The sequence below is a fragment of the Mirounga leonina genome, unplaced genomic scaffold (assembly GCF_011800145.1).
Source record: "Mirounga leonina isolate KUSES-001 unplaced genomic scaffold, KU_Mleo_1.0 Mir_128, whole genome shotgun sequence".
Classification (NCBI taxonomy): domain Eukaryota; kingdom Metazoa; phylum Chordata; class Mammalia; order Carnivora; family Phocidae; genus Mirounga; species Mirounga leonina.
This window is the reverse complement of record NW_023270320.1, coordinates 41,334,466-41,354,580: the sequence shown is the minus strand read 5'-3', so window position 1 is coordinate 41,354,580 and position 20,115 is coordinate 41,334,466. Positions and strand designations below refer to the sequence as shown.

At 49.9% G+C, this 20,115-nt stretch overlaps 1 pseudogene; it reads right to left on the bottom strand.

Annotated features, from left to right (window-relative positions):
• Positions 1-16,382: 16,382 nt before the first annotated feature.
• The window catches only part of LOC118009827, a 7,182-nt pseudogene continuing 3,449 nt past the window's right edge, over positions 16,383-20,115 (bottom strand).

Below are 20,115 nucleotides of genomic sequence, written 5' to 3'. Positions count from 1 at the left end.
TTAAAGTATTTGACTTATTTATTTGTCAGAGAGAGAGAGCACGCAGCAGAGGGAGAGGGAGAAGCAGACTCCCCGCTGAGCAGGGAGCCCGATGCGGGGTTCGATCCCAGGACCCCGGGATCACGACCTGAGCCGAAGGCAGACGCTTAACGACTGAGCCACCCAGGCACCCCACGGAAAGAGGGCCTTTAAAGGGGTGGTTAGGGTAAATGAAGGCCGCCAGCAGGGCGGTAATGCCCCAGGGCCCGTGTCCTTGTAACAAGAGGAGGGGAGGACCCGGGAGAGCCGTGTCTGCAGGGCAGGGAGAGGCCTCAGGAGGACCCGGCCCAGGCCCCGAGCTCAGGCTTCCCACCTCCGGGGCGTCAGAGGGGCAGGTCTGTGGTTTAGGCCACTGTCTGTGCTTCGTTGTCGCGGAGGCCGAGCTGACTCATACAGACTGTAAAGTAATAATGTCCTTAGTTTACCTTCTGTCCTCACTTTTCCTGCCTTATCTTTTAGATGCTTCCTCCATCGCCCATGCAGAGAAGGCATGCAGGCAAGGCAGTGCCGAGTCCTCTTGTGAAAGGTGGACGGGCCGCGTGTTTACTCTTTCCTCAGAGAGATGCATGCTGTCACCAGGTACTGGCGAGCGGCTCCATCAGATGCCTGTGTGGAAGAGGCCGGGAGTGTGCTGGGGCGTTGGAACGTGTTCTGTAGAAACAACAGGGAGAGGAAGGAGGCCCTGAGTGGTCAATGTGCACGGTGAGAGGAACCCAGGGCCGGCGGGTGGGCAGGATGACGGTGCTGTCAGTCAGGAAGTCCCAACGGGAGACCAAGGGTGTGGTGGGAGCAGAGCTAGAGGAAGAAGTACTAGAAGGATCCATGCTCCGAGCCACAGGAAACACGAAGTTGAATCATATTCATTTTTAGCAGGTTTCTTAGCAATTATGCAGGTGTCCATCACCATCACAGAACAAATCAGTTACTTGAAGGGATCTTAGGTGAAAAGGCACAGAATAGCTTCAGGCCTTCATTACTACTGTGGATTTTTTTTAAGGAAGCTCTTTATCCTACAGTTAGAAGCTTTCTTCACCTCGCCCCTGCTTCTGACTCCAAAACCCCATCTGTGCTGATGGGAGTTATGGATGCTTTGTGCAGGGAGAACACACTGCATGAATAGGGACAGTAATTTTAGGGCTGAGTGCAGAAGGCACTGAGATGACATTCTGCAGGAAGAAGCTTGTGTACAATCCAAAAATTGGTCATGTCAGGTGGTGTTCAGAGTGAATGCCAGAAATAGCCTGTTTTTAGTGCGATCAGCCACGACGTACCCCTTTTGTTAAAAGCTTAAAGAAATAGGGGCACCTGGGTGGCTCAGTGATTAAGTGTCTGCCTTCAGCTCAGGTCATGATCCCAGGGTCCTGGGATCGAGCCCCACATCGGGCTCCCTGCTCCGCGGGGAGCCTGCTTCTCCCTCTCCCACTCCCCCTGCTTGTGTTCCTGCTCTTGTGTCTCTCTCTGTCAAATAAATAAAAATAAATAAAATAAATAAAACCTTAAAAAAAAAGAAAGCTAAAAGAAATAGGCATGCACAGCCCCAAACCTTTCTCTTTGGTCCAATATGCTTGTGCACTGAGGGAGGCCCGTCCTTGGGTCTGGTCGCTGGTGAGCCTCATGTGTCCCGGGCATGCACTGAAGGAGGGCCGCTCTCCCTCCATGTGACACCCGGGCCAGCCCAGCAGCCCATCGTATAGGCCAGGACACTGAGGCCCGTGTACATGAGCTGTGATGGCCGCCCTCACCTTGGGGAGAATCTGCATCCACTTCTCCTGAAAACTTTCCCCGCCAACCTGGCAGCGCACCTGCTGGAAGTGGGGCACCTGCTGCCATCTGGGTGCTTTCAGGGGCCCCCGTGTGTGTAGGATGAGTCGGGGCACAGCTCCCCACCTCCTGTGGGGGACACGGAGACCCCTCGACACCAGCGTCCCTCCTCCACCCCCTCCCCCACCACACACGTCCTGTGTAACAGGTGAGTGTTGCAGACTCGGTCACAAAGATTATTGCCCCCAGTGGTCAAGGTCTCTGCTTACAGTGCTGTACGGAATGTCGCGTTTTTGTGACGGATTCCTGGAGGGCTCAGAGTTCACTTCCCCCTGCTTACAGGCTGAGCACCTGCTTGCTGTCCCTGAGCTGCTTTTCCTACGTCAGGCCAATTCAAATGTCCTCAGCACCCCCACCTCCGACCGGAGTCAGAGCTGCTGCTAACGGGGCCTCTTGCTCCAGGACTGGTCCCACCTGGGTACTTCCTCGGAGGTCTGATTAAACCTTTGCCTTCCCCTTTCTGCAGGGAGCAGCGCAGTAGGAGAGCCTCGTGTGTCTGGGTGTTGCATACCCTGGCGCTGGCTCAGAGTGGGGTTGCTAAATTTGCTTGTTCTTTTTCCAAGAAGACAGGGTTCGGGACGCACGGTGCTAATGGGTGACGTGTGTCAGGAAAAGCTAAGTACAACTGTCCTGCTGAAGTAGTGGGTGGATACCCCCCCCCCGCCACTTCTAATCAGACTTGACAACCATAGGGACACCTGCTTCCTCTGCCTGTCCAGCAGGCTTGCTCTTCTCCAAGCATGCATCTCCCCTAGCTCTTCTCCAAAGCATGCACCTGGGGGACATCTGAGCATGTAATTGGGATGGGGCTTCCCCTACCCTGTGTGTCTAGGGGAGGCATAGAAACTAGGTCTACCCTACGAGGGTTCTCCGTTTCCTGACCACTGAGAGTGGTTCAAGATGGGCAGCTGAACCTAGCAAGACCAGTATGTGTTATATCCAAATTTGCTAAAATTATTGAGGGGAATCTCCTCTTTTTCTGAGGTCCTACATGCAAAGCATCATGAGAGCCCCAAGCTTCGGGGGGTCATTGTTGCTGCCGAGTGAAGAAAAGCAGCTTAGAAATAAGGCCTACACAGAGACAGCAGTCAAAGACAGGGACAAATTTCTAGATGATACTGAGCACCTGGATCCAGCAATGCCTGATGTTCACATCTGGACTTTTGGGTTTCAGCCCCTTGCAAGATAAGGTGTCCTGACCATTCCCTGATAGAATAGAATCGCTTCAGCAGGAGTGTGCTAATGGCAGATGATACGCAGGGAGGAGAGAGTGGAGTCCCTGAACCAGGTGGGGGAGTGACAGAGGACTGGCCGTGGGCGTGGGCCCCTGGGCTCGGGGACCTCCGGGCCTGAGGCTTCCGTTCCCCTTCTGGTTTCACCCCACGGACTGACCCTGTTTCAGCTGTGAGCATGCAGAAGGCGCAGTTTCCAGAAGAGCAGCTGGTTTGTCTCCTGTTGCCCATGACTGGCTGAAATTCAGTGCACTGCTGAACCTCGGCCCCAGCTGGTACCGTTCTGCGACGCTGGGACGCCACCCAGACCTCACACGCACAGCCTACGTGTGCATATGTGTGTGTACGCGTATGTGTGTGTAATCATGTGCATGTGTGTTCTAAATCTCTCTGTGTCTCTGTTTCTGTCTCTATCTCTGTCTCCATGTCTCTCTCTGTCTCTCCCTGTCTTTATCTCTCTACCCCTGTCTCCGTCTCTATGAAAGGCAATTTCTTTTTTTAAGTCATCTCTACACCCAGCGTGGGCCTTGAACTCACAACCCTGACATCAAGTGTACAGGATCCACCCACTGAGCAGGCCAGGCGCCCCCGAAAGACAGTTTCTTGTCCCCAGGTCCCCTTCGGGCCGGTGGTTTGAGCCTCCCAAGGCCTGCGGCTACCTGATGGGCCTCATACGGGTCGGACGGCTCCCTCTGCCCGGTTCTGCCCACACTTCCATGTAACACGACAGACAGGAGACAGCTGTTTGCTCTGATGAATTCTCTTTGGCAAAATGAGAGACTGCTTAAAAACTGAAGCTGCCAGGGCTGAGTGGAAAAACTTGCATTGCATGCTGTGGAAAGATTAGGAACTCTTACAGAGGGATGGGCGAAAAAGGGGCCCCCTTCCCATACCCACGTTCGAGAATGTTCTAGAGCATACAGGCGTGACGGGGCTCCCGTGCGTAGGATGTGCTCTCTGGGTGCCTCCCAGGAAGGGTACCATGTGACGATACCACGGACTGAGCACAGCGGGGTCGCGTGGACGGGCGCGGAGTGGGAAGTCCAGCGGAGAAGGGCCTCCGGTGGGCAGAGCCGAGCGAGGGGCAGGGGGAGAGAGCTGGGGGCGACAGGCCCCTCAGCAGCTGTGCTGGGCAGGCCTTCTGTGCACCTGCACTAGGGAAGGGGAGCGGGCTGGGGTGGGCATGGAATTCGTACCTTAGGGTCATCTGACAAGTAGGACCCATACTCAGCATCCGGCAAAGAGGAGTGGAGAAGTTTCCAGTATCTTTCCCAGTTTCCTTCTGATTTCTGGTTCCAGCCGCATGGGCTATTTTACCTGGCAGGGATGTTTTTTCCTGATAAATCCTTTGCAGCAAACAGCACAGAGGACATCACCCTGCACCCGAAATGAAGCGGAGTCCATCGCTGTAATGATAAAAACAGTGCGTTCTGGACAGCTCTGGTGACAGGGCTCAGGGTCGATGGCATTTGCCTTTCTGATTCCCAGAGGCAAGGGGCCACGAAGCCTTCTTCACGGGCAGTAAGGCCTTTCTCTCTGAAGCCATGTAATCCTAGAAATCAGCAGTCCTGAGGGACTGAGGCAACTTCCCCACATGTCCGGTAACTCTCTGAGGCCCCAAGGAAAAGCCTGCCCGCGTCCAGGAAGATTCGCGCTGCCGAGGCCTTGGCGGCGGTGGGGGGGGGGGGGGAACCACGGACACAAGTCCCAGCGAGTTAAGTGACAGGCTTTATTCGAATAAACTTGTCAATCAAGACAGATGTGGACTGTCGACCTTTTGACCTAGGAATTTTAGTTTTTAGGAAAGTAGACTAAGGGAATAATTAGAAGCACAAATATTCACATCCGAAGATATTTGTAACAGTGTTATCTATAATGGGAAAATTATTGAATACATCTGAGTTCAAAAGGATGAATTAGTTAAATGTATATAAATGCAATGAAATGTTACGTAGTCATTAAAATTGTTTCAAGAAAGTCGTGTCTCCTGGAGGAATGTTAAGTGGAAGGGCTATTGTGAATAATGCAGCAATGAACGTGGGCATACAGGTATCCCTCCAGGTAGGGGTCTCATTTCCTCTGGATAAATAGCCAGAAGACGGACTGGTAGACCACACAGAAGTTCTGTATTTAGCTGTTTGAGGAACCCCCACACTGTTCTCCAGAGTGGCTGTACCAGCCTGCATTCCCACCAACAGTGCAAGAGGAGGGTTCCCCTTTCTCTGCATCCCGCCAACATCTGTTGTTTCTTGTATTTTTGAAACTAGCCATTTTGATAGGTGTGAGGTGGTTGGGGGTTTTGATTTGCATTTCCCTAATGATTTTGATGTGGAGCATTTTTTCACATACCTCTTCATGTACCTGCTCATCATCTGTGTGTTTTCTTTAGAAGAATGTCTGTTTAGATCCACTGACCATTTTAAAAAAATATTTTATCCATTTATTTGACAGAGAGAGACAGCGAGAGAGGGAACACAGGGGGAGTGGGAGAGGGAGAAGCAGGCTTCCCGTGGAGCAGGGAGCCCGATGCGGGGCTCGATCCCAGGACCCTGGGGTCATGACCTGAGCTGAAGGCAGACGCTTAACGACCCCAGGCCCCCCAGAAAGTAGATCTTAACGAATGCAGCAGCGAGCTGGAGAGGCCCTTACAAATTCGAGAACAGTAGTGCGCTCATTGGAACTGGTACCTGGGTCTGTTTTCAAAGTTATCACTTGGATGTAGATATTTCTATATTTTTTTAAGAAAATCAGCCTTTACTGTAAAGTCCCATCTTACCCACTTATTCCCCAATTCTGAAAACAGCCTTGTAAGAGAAAATCTGAGAAGAAATCTAGTTGGTGGGGTTACGGGTGACACAAGGCAGCCCCCCGCAGGTGGGGTCCACCAGGGCCTTCGCTGCTGGGGGCGCTCTCCTCGCTCCACACGGCCACAGGTGAGGACCCTCCCCTTGATAATCGCGTTTCGGAAGGCACAGCTTCAAAATAGAACGAACGCTCGTCTTCATCCGCTGTTTGGCACAAGCCACGCAGGCAGAGATACTCGCAGCTGCCGTTGGTGCTGCTGAGGGGGAGGAGGAAGGGGATGGATGGTGCCCGAGGGCAGCGTCTGCTCCCGGCTGCACCCCTGACTCCATTCCCGAGGTTCTCTGGCCTGCCCTTCGGAGCCCAAACGTGCCAACCATCAGTGGGCTCTGTATTCATCTTTGCACCGTGGATTTTTCCCTAGTGATTATCAGCCCACCAAGAGTTTTCCATTTGTTATCTCCCTATTCCCCACAGTTTGTCTGCTTTTGCCCCATCTCCTTTATGATGAGAAGCCACGAGCAGATCTCTGGTCTCCCGGGTGCTCACGTTGCCCCTGACGTGTGCGATGTCCCATCCCCGGCGTCTGGGTCACCCTTCTGAGCCTGGTGCCCCTGCCCCTCCGGCGGTGGCCCATGTCCGCCTGGGGTGCTCTCAGGGTTGGGTAGATCTCCTGTGAGATATGTTACTGTGGATACTGGAGACACTCTGTGTGGGAAATGCACGGGTGGGGATATTTTTATTTTCAGTGTTATTGGTAGAAATGAAATATGTGAGCCTGAATCAAGCAAATATGACTTGGTGGGTTAAAAAAAAATTGCTCTTGTTCAGCCAGAATCAGGCTCGAGGAAGGAAAACGTCCTTAGGCTGTAACGTTTTTGTGAGCACCAGAGAGAGGTGGGTTTGGAGGGGGGACAGCATCGCATAGAAAGCTTGAGGCGTGAATTAGAGCAGGTTCGGTGAGCTGGAGAAGCGTGTGCCCCTCTCGTTCTCCTGGCACTGTGGGGGTGACCTGCCCAGATGCCCGCCCTATCGCCTCACTGCAGGGAGGGAGTCGGGGACCGTGGAGCGGGGCTGAGGTGCCAGGACTCTCCCGGGCTCCTTCCTCCACCGGCCCTGCTCTCTCACCCCTGGCAGAGAAGCTCAGTCCCCCCAGATGGATTGGGATATGCCCTCGGCTTCACGTCCTCTGCACGGAAGCCTTGCAGACTCACAGGGGGGTGCGTGGAGCAGACGGGGCAGGACCTGCTCTGCTGCGTGTGGGGACAGAGCCCTGGTCGCAGGTTGTGCGGGAGAAAGTATAACATAACACGCACACGCATGCACACACGCACACACACATGTATAACATGCTCACACACATCGCGCACTTGTTTCTGCCCTCGCCGGGCTCCGCCTCAGTGACCACGCCCACGGCCACACTGCTGGCCTGCTGCCACCGCCCGGTCCACTGTGGGCCTGACAGCACAGCACCGAGGCGGATGCCCACGAGACCCTAGCGTCGAGGGGCTTTGGCCGAGGCTGCCAGCTCCACGTGGGCTGGGAGCCTGCACTTTGCCGGAAGCTTCAGGACCACGTGGCGCCTGCAGGGTCTGAATCATGGAGCCGTGGGACCAAGTCGTCCACCCCTGGGTTCTGCAGATAGAGGCGACCCAGAAATCCTCAGTATTTCTATGCCATCTGCCCACTTACCGTTGCAGGTAGGCATTACACAAAACTTCGGTTCCTGACATTAATTAACGTAATTTTGATTAAGATGGCTTCTCCCTCACATTAAATATTTTCAGGAATGCTAGGAAAGGAACATGGACCAAACCAATGAATAACATGAAAGACAGTAAGGGATTTCAAAGGCTGAGGTGCTATGAGTGAATGAATGGAAACATTTATCACATATCCACAATTTATTTTCCAGATTACATGCCCATTTTTCTTGGCCACCTCGTTTTACAGTTCCTGTGGTTCTTTGTTATGTTATTAATTCTTAATATATACCATCTTATACACACATCTTGATTTCCAAACTAGGTGAAAATCCCCATTAGGGCACAGACAGGGGCCTCTGTCTCTTTTAATGGTGTTCAAATATTTATTGATTGGATAATATATGATTGATCAATAAAGACAAAAACTAATATTTTAAATTGGTTGTCACTGAAAAAATTATATTAGACAAGATATTCCACTGCTTGACAACAGAAATGAGATGACCTAATTGCTATGACTACCTGTTAAAAACTCCTCCAACTAACTATCTTTGGTTATCCCGTTTTTTATTATACTGCTTCTTTCTAAGAAATCTCTTTTTAAAAAAATTATTTATTTGAGAGAGAGCGAGAGAGTGAGCACGAGTGGGGAGAGGGGCAGAGGGAGAAGCAGACTCCCTGCTGAGTAAGAGCCCCATGCAGGACTCGATCCCAGGACCCCGAGATCATGACCTGAGCTGAAGGCAAATGCTTAACCCACTGAGCCACCAGGAGCCCCTCTAAGAAATCTCTTGGTAGATAATCTTGTTGGATACTTTACTTTGTTTCATTCAAGGAATTTCTCAATGGATAAACTATTTATTCTAATATTATTTCTGTGTCTTTACTCCATTGAAGGTGTGGCGTTTGATTTGGAGGAATCTTGTCCTGCTAAAGGATGTAATTTCTCATTTCCATATGTGTAGTCCCTGAGCAAAGCACTTCTCAGCAGCTTTAATGGTGAAATGAAAATAGTAGACACCAGCTCTCATAAAATTTCAGTCTCTAGGAGTCCAGGATGGGACCGCCTCCTTGCACAGAGGTGCGGCCGCCTCTCTCGCCTCCTGAAGGGTGGATTTTGAAGGCTGGGATGAGAACCTGGGACAGATTTAGAACCACCTACAATCCAAGATGTGCAGACCCAGAATAGCTCCTGGTCTGACTCATTTGTTGTTCACGAGGTGACGGAGAGCAGCAGGGCATCCCTGTTGCCTGCGACTCTGAGCCTTCCTGTATCCTCCAGAATGCCTGAATGTTCTAGAACCAAAAGGAAAAGCAGAAGGACACACATGAGAGAAAACACAATTTCTCAGATGGTCATTTATATCCAGAACTCCCTAACTTCTTCTTTTTAAAAACTTAAGTAAAAGATCTTAGCGGTGCAGTGGGAGGAGGTCGGCAGCCAGAGGGATGCCACTGGCCCTGGTGTGGGGAGAGCGTGAGGAGCCGGCAGAGCAGATGACAGAAACGGCACCAAACCCCACGGACTCCTCGCGTAGATCTGAATCTCCATGGAGAAGAAACCCCACTCCTTCTATGTTTAGACCCGTGCTGTCTATTATTCGCAGGAGAGGCACCTGCTGACCGATACTTGGAAAGACTATTAGGGAACGGGGAGGGGGGTTGCTTGGGTTCAAGACGCCACACACGAATGGGTCTGCCCACCAGCTCTCTCGCGATCAGGAGCGCCCACTGGCCCCAGGGAGAGGGCAGCACTGCAAGGACTGCTGTCCCTGAGGAGCCTCCAAGTCAGGATGGATCCCAATCTGGAGGTTTTTCAGCCTGGTTGGCACATAAAATTGGGTTTTAAATCTCCAGATAATCGATTTCCAGGGAGGATGGCCAATGATGCAGTGATTCTGGATAGGTGGGTTTGGGTGTACGTGATAAACTGCCACCACAAAGGGGGTTGCCCCGAAATGACCAGCCCACCTACACCTGCATGCCCCTGGCATTTCCAAGTAAACCTGTATGTGTACCCCAAGTGGACACCCTCAAACTTCTTTATATCAGCCCTTTTCCATGCTGTTCTCACGCATCATGCCATCTTCATGAGCCATGAAGTAGGTGGAAACACACATGTGTTTCTCAGGGCTAGTCTTTTCAGGGAGAGAGACCTTTTCCATATCAGGATGTGTCATCTTTTGGAGAGGTTGTTGTTGTTGTTGTTTAATTTAATTTATTTATTTGAGAGAGAGAGAGTGAGTGAGAGAGCACAAGCTGGGGGAGAGGTAGATGGAGAGGGAGAAGCAAACTTCCCACTGAACCCGGAGCCCGATGTGGGACTCGATCCCAGGACCCTGAGATCATGACCTGAGCCGAAGGCAGACACTTAACGACTGAGCCACCTGGGCGCCCCTTGAGAGTCTTTAAAAACAAGGGCAATAGGGACCAGAGGGAAAGTGCAATGAGCGAGCCCCACACTTTGTCACACCACAAATGGGAAAATACCCGTCCTAAATGAAGGAATACATAGTCCTGGATGACTTTACAGTAGCACGTCCCAGAATCAATGCATTCTTCTTCTTCTTCTTCTTTTTTTTTTTTTAAAGATTTTATTTATTTATTTGACAGAGAGAGATATAGCGAGAGAGGGAACACAAGCAGGGGGAGTGGGAGAGGGAGAAGCAGGCCCCCCACTGAGCAGGGAGCCCGATGCGGGGCTCAATCCCAGGACCCTGGGACCATGACCTGAGCTGAAGGCAGACGCTTAACGACTGAGCCACCCAGGTGCCCCCAGTGCATTCTTCTTAAAACTGTCTATAAAAAGGGGCACCTGGGTGGTGCAGTTGGCTAAGCGTCCGACTCTTGGTCTCAGCTCAGGTCATGATCTCAGGGTTGTGACTTCGAGCCCCAGGACGGCTCCATAATGGGTGTGCATCCTGCTTGGGATTCTCTCTCCCTCTGCCCCTCTCCGCCCCCACCTTGTGTGTGTGTGCATGCTCTCTCTCTAAAACAGCCCCAAAAACCTGCTTATAAAAAGAAAAAAAATATATAGTCAACATCTGTAAAGCTGTGTTCTATTCAGAAGTTTCCTTCCCAATGCTGGAGTTACAGATGTAATTTCCCTCCTTGCATCCCTCTTGTGCTGAGCAACCACTGAATTGCAATGCTGGGTGAAACCCACCCAAATCACCATGTACATTTGCTTTTGAAGGAGACTACATTCACTTTACAGCAGGATCTCACCACATCTTTTTTTTTTTTTTTAAGGTTTCTCCATTTATTTGAGAGAGTGCCCACAGGGTGGGGGAGGGGCAGAGGGAGAGAATCTTCAGGTGACTCCCTGCTGAGCACAGAGCCCACCGTGGGACTCGATGTCACAACCCATGAGATCATGACCTGAGCTGAAACCAAGAATCAGACAGAATCGGCAGAGCCCCCCAGGGGCCCCAGGATCTCACCACCTCTTTACCTACTATCATCAAAGAAGGCAAACAACTTTAATCCAGGAGATAGATTGAATCTAGAAAGGAGGAGAATGGTGTCAGACCTCAGCCTTCCCCTCTTGAACAGTATATGTCATGGACAGTTGGAGGGTTTTGTTTTTGCTGTGAGTTCAGAAGACCACAGGGCAATGGGGACAGGCTGCCCATATGGTCTCCTGGGAGACTAAAGGTAGCAGAGCAGAGGGCTGGACAGGCTCCACTTGGGCTCATGGTTACTCTGTGCCCAGTGCTGTGTTCTTCCGCTTCTTCCTTTAGGAGCTGTTTTGATCATAGTTTCTCCAGGCTCAGGTCTCCCTCAGGCTTGAAGTGTGATGATAACCATATAGACCATTGCCACCGAATTTGAGAAGTCACACTCCTGAAAGACCCCAGGGTCTTGAGCACTTCTTCCCCAAGGGACCAACATCTAGTTCAAGAAAGTACTTTTTAATTGTGAACCAACACAACAAAAGAGAAGTATTTCCTTCATAACATTTAACTTAAAAATAACTCGTTATGAGTATGAGTAAGAGATTTGGGGTCATGGTCATTTTGATACTAGAAATGTGCTTCTCAAGCATGTAGAGATCCCTGAGAAGCTATCAAGAGACCTTGTGGATTCCGAAGAGCCCAGTTTAAGAAACGAAGCCTCCCATGGTTTCTCTTGCATCCAGGTTCATTTCTCTCCAAAGGTTCTACCTTTACTCCTTAATGTACCATTTCTTTCAGGAAGTGTTTTCTGAATCCCAACCGTATTCCACAGTTTTCCCAAGCAGATCCACCTTGGACACACCCTTCTTCACTTTCTTTCCTACAGAATCAAACTAAACTCTGAGACGTGGCTTTCTTATTTGGGAGTATTTCCTGGCAGCTCCCAGTTCTTACCCAGAGCTCTGGACCCAGTGGTGCAGGAAACCCTGTGAGCACACGGTTCCCTGTGTGCTCAGGGTCCCAATCTATTCAGTAACCACTGGTTGTGTTCTGATTTCGCAGAGCACAATGCCAGCCACTTAATTCAGGGAAAGTCCAACAGAGTTCCAGATCCCACCTTGACCTTCCCTCAAAGAGCTTATTGTCTAAGATGACACCACATTAAGCCCAGAGGCTTTGGAATCTGATTTGTATGAATTCAAACCCTAGCTCTACCTCAAGAAGATCAGCTAACAGCACCTGAACCTCGATGTCCTGATCTGTCAGACTATCATAAACCTCAGAATGTTGTCTCAAGCATTATAACAGAACAGGTGTAACGTGGCTGTCAGTGCTCCTCCTAGTACGGATGCAACGACGGGTGCCCTATGCAAGGCAGAGAGACACAGAAATAACTAACTGTGTAAGATGATCATGGATATTGACAGAAGGGAAATGTTAGGGAGTCCATCTGAAGATTCTCCCAGCAGGGAGTCCACCCGAAGATTCTCTCCCTCTGCCCCTCCCCCACCCCGCGGGCACTCTCTCAAATAAATGCAGAAATCTTAAAAGAAGAAATGGAAATACTCATGAAGTCCTCTTCCCCCGGATCGTCATCCTTCTTTCCAGCCCTCAGATCCCGTGAGACCCTGGCCATATTCCTCAGGTCCACAAGGTGGGTCCTCACTATTGCAGCTCTCCGGTCAACCATATACTCACTCAGATTCCTAATTCGTGCCAGACGCCGCCATTGATGCTGGAAATCCATCAGTGAGAGTCACTGGTTCCTTTAAAAATCTCTCAGGTTCTTCTGTCTGCTCACCCCATTGTCTTCTAGCCCGTAACACTGTCCTTCTCCCTGGCCTCTGATGCTCTGGAGCCCGGCTAGAATGCAAGCAAGTTATTAATCTGTATGACCAATTTAGCGCTAATGCTGGACACACACACCTCCCCTAGTGTCTTCAAGGAGCACTGATCTTACAAAATGTTTCCCAAGGAACTGTGCCTGTGGTCAAATACAGGGCCAAACATTACTCACTATCTCACCCTCTTGGACATTTAAAATGCACATGGACTCTGAGAAATCTTTCAGTAAGGATGCCTGTTAATGTTTGCCAAGCTAGCATTTCCTGAACGTACACAGATCCTTTTGCAAATAACAGCTGTGCATAACAAACAGAAGAGGTGTACCACAGTGCATGCTCTGGGAGGTGTTCCTATTTATATCCTCATTCTGCGGACATTGTTTTGTTAGCTTTACTGCAATAAGACTCATGTTACCTTGAGAGCAGTGACTATGTCCTTAAATTATTATTATTATTATTATTATTTTAATGTTTTATTTATTTATTCATGAGAGTCAGAGAGAGAGAGGCAGAGGCAGAGGGAGAAGCAGGCTCCCCACCTAGTAGGGAGCCCGATGCGGGACTCGATCCCAGGACCCTGGGATCATGACCTGAGCCAAAGGCAGACGCTTAACCATCTGAGCCACCCAGGCGCCCTCCTTAAATTATTTAGTAGCAATAATAACTAATACTATTATTAAGCAGCAGATAAGCATATAGTTAAGTGCTCAATAATAAGTGCCCTCTGGCAGCTCAACCTCTCTGGAGCAATCATTTTCCATGTCTCAAATATACCTGGGTCTTATGTAAGTATCACTTTGCTTTGGCTCTGTGGGTTTCTATTTTTTTTAATAAAATCAACTTTACTTATTTATTTTTAATTTTAATTCAATTAGGCAAGGTATAGTATATCTTTGGTTTTTGATGTATGTTCAATGATTAACTAGTTCAGTATAACACCCAGTGCTCATCACAACACATGCCCTTCTTCATGCTCAACACCTGGGTCACCCCGTCCCCCCACCCAGCTCCCTTTCTGCCACCCTCATTTGTTTCCCAGGGTCAAGAGTCTCTCATGGCTTGTCTCCCTCTCTGATTTCTTCCCATTTAGAAAAATAAGCTATTTTTAATTATTTTTATTTGTTTTTTTAATTAACATATAATGTATTATTTGTTTCAGAGGTATAGATCTGTGATTCATCACAGATCTTACACAATTCACAGCGCTCACCATAGCACATACCCTTCCCAGTGTCCATCAATAGACTATTTGTAAAGCGGCTTTAGGTTCACAGCAAAATTGAGGGGAGGATGCAGAGCTTCCCTGTGTACCCGCTGCCCACCCCCTTCACCCATCTTCCCCCCGTTGTCAACATCCCACAGATGGAGCATTTGTTACAACCCATGAACCCACACGAATACTCCACTCTCACCCAGAGCCACACTTTACCTTACGGCCTTTCTTGGGTTGTAAGATGGTAAATTTATGGAGGGGGGAGAGACAGAAAATGGGAAAATAACATTTTGCTTTAATGCACGAAATCTCACCATATGTACTTGGAGCATAGGATGAGGAAGGGTGGTTTGTTTCTTTAAGCAGCTCTCCAAAGATTGCACACTGGGGATGAGTGAATTTTCTGGGTCAAAGAACGCAGTGCACATCTGTTGTGCTTTGCAGGCTACTGGGTCCGGGCGGAATGGAAGCGTGACAGTCAACAGAGGGTGGCTGGGATGCCCTGAGAAGGCAGTGTCGGTGGGGCACCTGGGTAGCTCAGTTGGTTAAGCGACTGCCTTCGGCTCAGGTCATGATCCTGGAGTCCCGGGATCGAGTCCCGCATCGGGCTCCCTGCTCGGCAGGGAGTCTGCTTCTCCCTCTGACCCTCCCCCCTCTCATGTGCTCTCTCTCTCTCATTCTCTCTCTTGAATAAATAAATAAAATCTTAAAAAAAAAAAAAAGAAGAAGTTCCTTGTTAGAGAAAGCTTATGCTGCTCAGAGATTAAGCTTAAAACACCAAAAAATATGTCTCCTTCTATTTTAAGGCATATGCCTTTTTGAAAACATTTTTGATTGTTAATCATCAAAGTGATTTTATTGCAGAGACAAATGGAAACACACTTTATCATGGAGAATTCAAATAGCATGATTATTTTTTAAGATTATTGAATTCATGGGGCGCCTGGGTGGCTCAGTTGGTTGAGCGACTGCCTTCAGCTCAGGTCATGTTCCTGGAGTCCCGGGATCGAGTCCTGCATCGGGCTCCCTGCTCGGCGGGGGGTCTGCTTCTCCCTCTGACCCTCCTCCCTCTCATGCTCTCTGTCTCTCATTCTCTCTCTCTCAAATAAATAAATAAAATCTTTAAAAAAAAAAAAAAAGATCAGAGACCATGATCAAGTTGGGTTTAGACCAGAAGCTGGTCTGAACCCGCAGCCCGAGCCTGCTTCTGGCCAGAGGCATTCGGAGCTCTCCTGAAGACAGCATGTGCGATCTGGGCAGCAGCTTCTCCTGGAACAGCCGCTGCGCCCCTCGAGGACCGTCTCTCTGCCTGGGTGAAAAAGCAGGGCCGTCCTCAGGCCCATCAGCGTGAAACATCTGAGGAGACCACGCTGGGGCACTTACAGGAAAAGGGTGTCGTTCTGCCTGGGAACGCGGAGGCAGTAAGAGCCTTGAACACCCCCTGCGCCCCCCTGCCGCAGCTCGGAGCCCGCCCGCCCCCTCCCCTGAGTAGAGGTGCGCGTTCCTCCAACACACCGTGTGACTCTGAGGGCTGACAAGGACCCTCTGGACGCCCCTGCTGCTCGCAGCACAACGCGCGTGGAGACAGTTCTGCCACGGCGGCCGTCACATGCGGATTCCTGCACTCACACGACCTAGAGCCCCTGTGTGCCTGCCACGTCCTTCTGGGAGCTTCCACCGCCCACTGGCTTCCGGCCAGGAGCAGCATGCCAAAGGCCAGGGTGTGTGTTCATTTCTCTCCCGTTGCCTGGAACGTAGTGGGTGCCCAGTGAATGTTCCTGCGCTGAGAATACAGGCCTCCGGGGGTTCAGAACGAGACCTGACCTCATCCTCGCTGCCAGGCCTCCCGAGGGGACCACCTGCGCGGCTTGAGTATGCGCTCCCTGAGACGGGACCGGGATGTCCCGACATCACTGCATCCGCATGGCCCAGACTGGCGCAGTCCAAAGCCGAGCCATCAGGCACATGCCGCCACTGAAAGTGGAATTCAAGAGCGTGAAAGGGACCAAGTCAGAAATTCAGTTCCTTGGCCATCTGGGCTGCATTTAGGTGCTCAGGAGCCAGGTGGCGGGCACCCTGTGCGGACACAGCACATGCCCGCCCCCGGGAGAGTTCCCACGGACATCCCTGGTCCATAGCAGAGCGGGACACCCAGCAGACACAGAGAACCAGGGGCGTGGATGACTGACCTGGCCCACGCCTCTCTCGAAACTGGCGCTGGAGCCCTTTCCAGGTTTCTTTACAGTAGGATGGCGGATCCAGCTACAGTGAAAGGGGCCGAAGCTAATGCACTTGTGCGGCATGGCCCCCGGGGGGGCCGTGGGCTGTGCTGCAGAGGAGGAAACGGACATCCACCCCGCCCCAGGCCCAAACTGCCAGCTCGTCAGATCTGGTCTCCACCTCTCTTTAAAATGTGTACATTATACCACGGCCCCTTGACACACACTCTGGCTCCTTCATCACGAGCGATCTTCATCCAGCCGTCTACTGTGCCCTACTGTGCCCACGTACATGATGTCAGTCCCTTTGCGCCCTGACTGCATCATCCTTTGGCGGCGAACAGTGTCAGACGAGTAGGAAGTCAACCCGGCAACCGCTGTGACGGATTGTGCGATCAGCCAGCTGATGAAGGTGTGAGTATTCTTGGGATCTGGAAGCATCCCCTTTGCGGTGTCATAGATGCCGAAGCAGGCAGCTCGGTAGATGATAATGCCCTGCACAGACACATTAAAGCCTTGGTAGAGGCCCTTAATCCCATCAGATTTGTAGACCTTAACCAGGCAGTCACTGAGGCCTCCGAATTCCCTTTCAGCTCCAGCTTTGCCCACATCGGCTGCTAGCCGGGTATGGGCAAAATCAAGAGGATACACAAAACACCAGTACGTGGCCCCAGCGGCACCACCTGGCGCCAGATTCCGGCAAAGTAGCGCCCAAACTGGATTCTCTTGTCCACGCCACCCAGGAGATCTGCTTGTCTTTATCCTTGAAGGCGAAGTTGAGAGGCTGGGTGGGGAAGTGTCTGATGACATGGGCCAGGTGACCGCGCCAGAAGGACGGGACTCCCTGCTCCTTGGGGATGCGAACCACACAGTCTATGATGCCCTAGTGCTGCTCATCTGCGGTGATTTGCTTGCTGGCATGTTGCACCTGCAGCAGCAGCTTGACCCGCTCGATGGGTGCTACCGCCATCTTGGAGGTGGCCGTGGTCCAGTGTTCTCAGAGGCATGGGTGCTGCTTTTGTGCTGGTCTTGTATGATGAAATCAAGTTCACATAAGTTATTTCCTAGTCTTCCCCCACCGTGAACAGGCATGTTGTATTACATAATGCATCTTGAGCATTCTTGACAGACTAGTGGCTGTCTATTCATCAATGGCAACTATTCCGCTGGTTGAAAACGGGAAGCAATGATATTCATCTGATCAGTTTTCTCTTAAAGCTATTTCCATGATGACGGGACTCAATTATATTTTTTATTTCAGTCACTCCTGATAAATTTGAAGAAATAAAAAATATCTGAAATATAAAAAAAAGTACATTATAAATTAATTCTATTTAGATTTCACTTAAAAATCCTAAACTTACAGGATTTCCCATTTGCTTAAAAATCAGTTTCATACCTTGGTGCAGACCCGTTTTTCCTGGCGTCCACTCAGTGAGGAGCCCCCACCTCGCTCACCTGGACCGATGGGGCAGGTGAGCCCAAAGTCTGCATCTATACCGAGCAAACAGCTGGAAACCTGCCTTTCCGGAGCCTTACATATGGCCGGCTGGGCAGAAACAGGAGACGGGGGTGAAGCATACCCACGGGTATTTAATTCATACCTTAACCATGGATTAGACGGAAGCAATGGGCTTCAAATGTGTAATATACTGATGCATTTTCCCTCGAAGGAAGATGAAGTATCTCAGCAGCCAGATGTCCAAGGATGGTGGAGGGGCTCTCGTCTTACCCTCAGAGCAAACGGAGCAGCTAACATCACTCCTGCACATTCAGACTTGGGTTGAGGAAGACAGCCTCAAGTCCATCCCAGGTATTCTTAGGAGCTCCTCAAGAGCAGTGCAGATGCCACCTCCCTTGTGGGGCCCCGATGCTCTCAGACTGGACTGGGAGTCCTTGTCCTTTCTCTGTGTCAACACAACACTTTGATTTACCTCCATTTTACCCCCATCGAGCTGCATGGGGCACAAGCTGATGCCGGGTCCTGGCTGTGAAGTGTGCGGTCTAGCTTCAGCAACACACCCAGGCAGCCACTGCTCTCTGCTGCTCGGCATCTCTTCCTCGGGGAGGCATGCTCTACCCGGCCAGGTGAGCGCAGGTGGCTCAGAGTCATGGGAGAATTCCTGCACTCGGGCATGTGACTGTTCGGACACTGGCGGGTGACCTAGCCAAGTCAAGTAACATTCTCCCTGCAAACGTATGAACACGAGGTCATGGTGCTTCTTCCTCAGGGGATCCTGCTCTAAAGGATGAGCAGACGCTGTTTGCAGGAAGCTGTGTGCAGCGGAGAACAGCAGGGTGACATCCACAGAGAGGCAGAGACAAGAAGAGGAAGGAGAGGGTAGATGGAAGGTCAGGGAACAGGGGACAGAGGGTGGAGGGAGGGAGGACAGGTGGGGGACAGAAAGCAAACCATTTTTGACAAAATTGTTTAAACGCCTATATCCAGCCATGACTGCAGCTGGCCTCTCCCCCAGATCTTTGTGATGTGAGCCAACAAATTCCCTTTGGATTAAGCTAGTTTTTATTGCTACCAAAAGGTAATTGTTTAAAGTTGTCTGATGCAGAAAAAGCATTCGACAAAATACAGTATCCTTTCCTGATTAAAACTCTTCAGAGTGTAGGGATAGAGGGAACATACCTCAATAACATAAAAGCCATCTATGAAAAACCCACAGCGAATATCATTCTCAGTGGGAAAAACTGAGAGCTTTTCCCCTAAGGTCAGGAAGAGGACAGGGATGCCCACTCTCACCACTATTGTTCAACAAAGTACTAGAAGTCCTAGCCTTAGCAATCAGACAACAAAAAGAAATAAAAGGCATTCAAATTGGCAAAGAAGAAGTCAAACTCTCCCTCTTTGCAGATGACATGATACTTTATGTGGAGAACCCAAAAGACTCCACCCCCAAATTACTAGAACTCATCCAGCAATTCAGTAATGTGGCAGGATACAAAATCAATGCACAGAAATCAGTTGCTTTCTTATACACTAACAACGTAACTATAAAAACAGAAATTAGAGAATCGATTCCATTTACAATTGCACCAAAAACCATAAGATACCTTGGAATAAACCTAACCAAAGAGGTAAAGGATCCATACTCTAGAAACTACAGAACACTCATGAAAGAAATTGAGGAAGACACAAAGAGATGGAAAAACATTCCATGCTCATGGATTGGAAGAATAAACATTGTTAAAATGTCTATGCTCCCCAGAGCAATCTATACCTTCAATGCCATCCCGATCAAAATTCCAATGACATTTTTCAAAGTGCTGGAACAAACAATCCTAAAATTTGTATGGAATGAGAAAAGACCCTGAATCACCAAGGAAATGTTGAAAAAGAAAACAAAGCTGGGGCATCACATTGCCCAATTTCAAGCTATATTATAAACCTGTGATCACCAAGACACATGGTACTGGCACAAAAACAGAGATATAGACCAATGGAACAGAATAGAGAACCCAGATATGGACCCTCAACTCTATGGTCAAATAATTTTTGACAAAGCAGGAAAAAACATGCAATGGAAAAAAGACAGTCTCTTCAATAGATGGTGCTGGGAAAATTGGACAGCCACATGCAGAAGAATGAAACTCGACCATTCTCTAACACCATTCACAAAGATAAACTCAAAGTGGATGAAAGACCTCAATTTTGGACAGGAATCCATCAAAATCCTAGAGGAGAACATAGGCAGTAACCTCTTTGACATCGCCCACAGCAACTTCTTTCAAGATACATCTCCAAAGGCTAGTGAAACAAAAGCAAAAATGAACTTCTGGGACTTCATCAAGATAAAAAGCTTCTGCACAGCAAAGGAAACAGTCAACA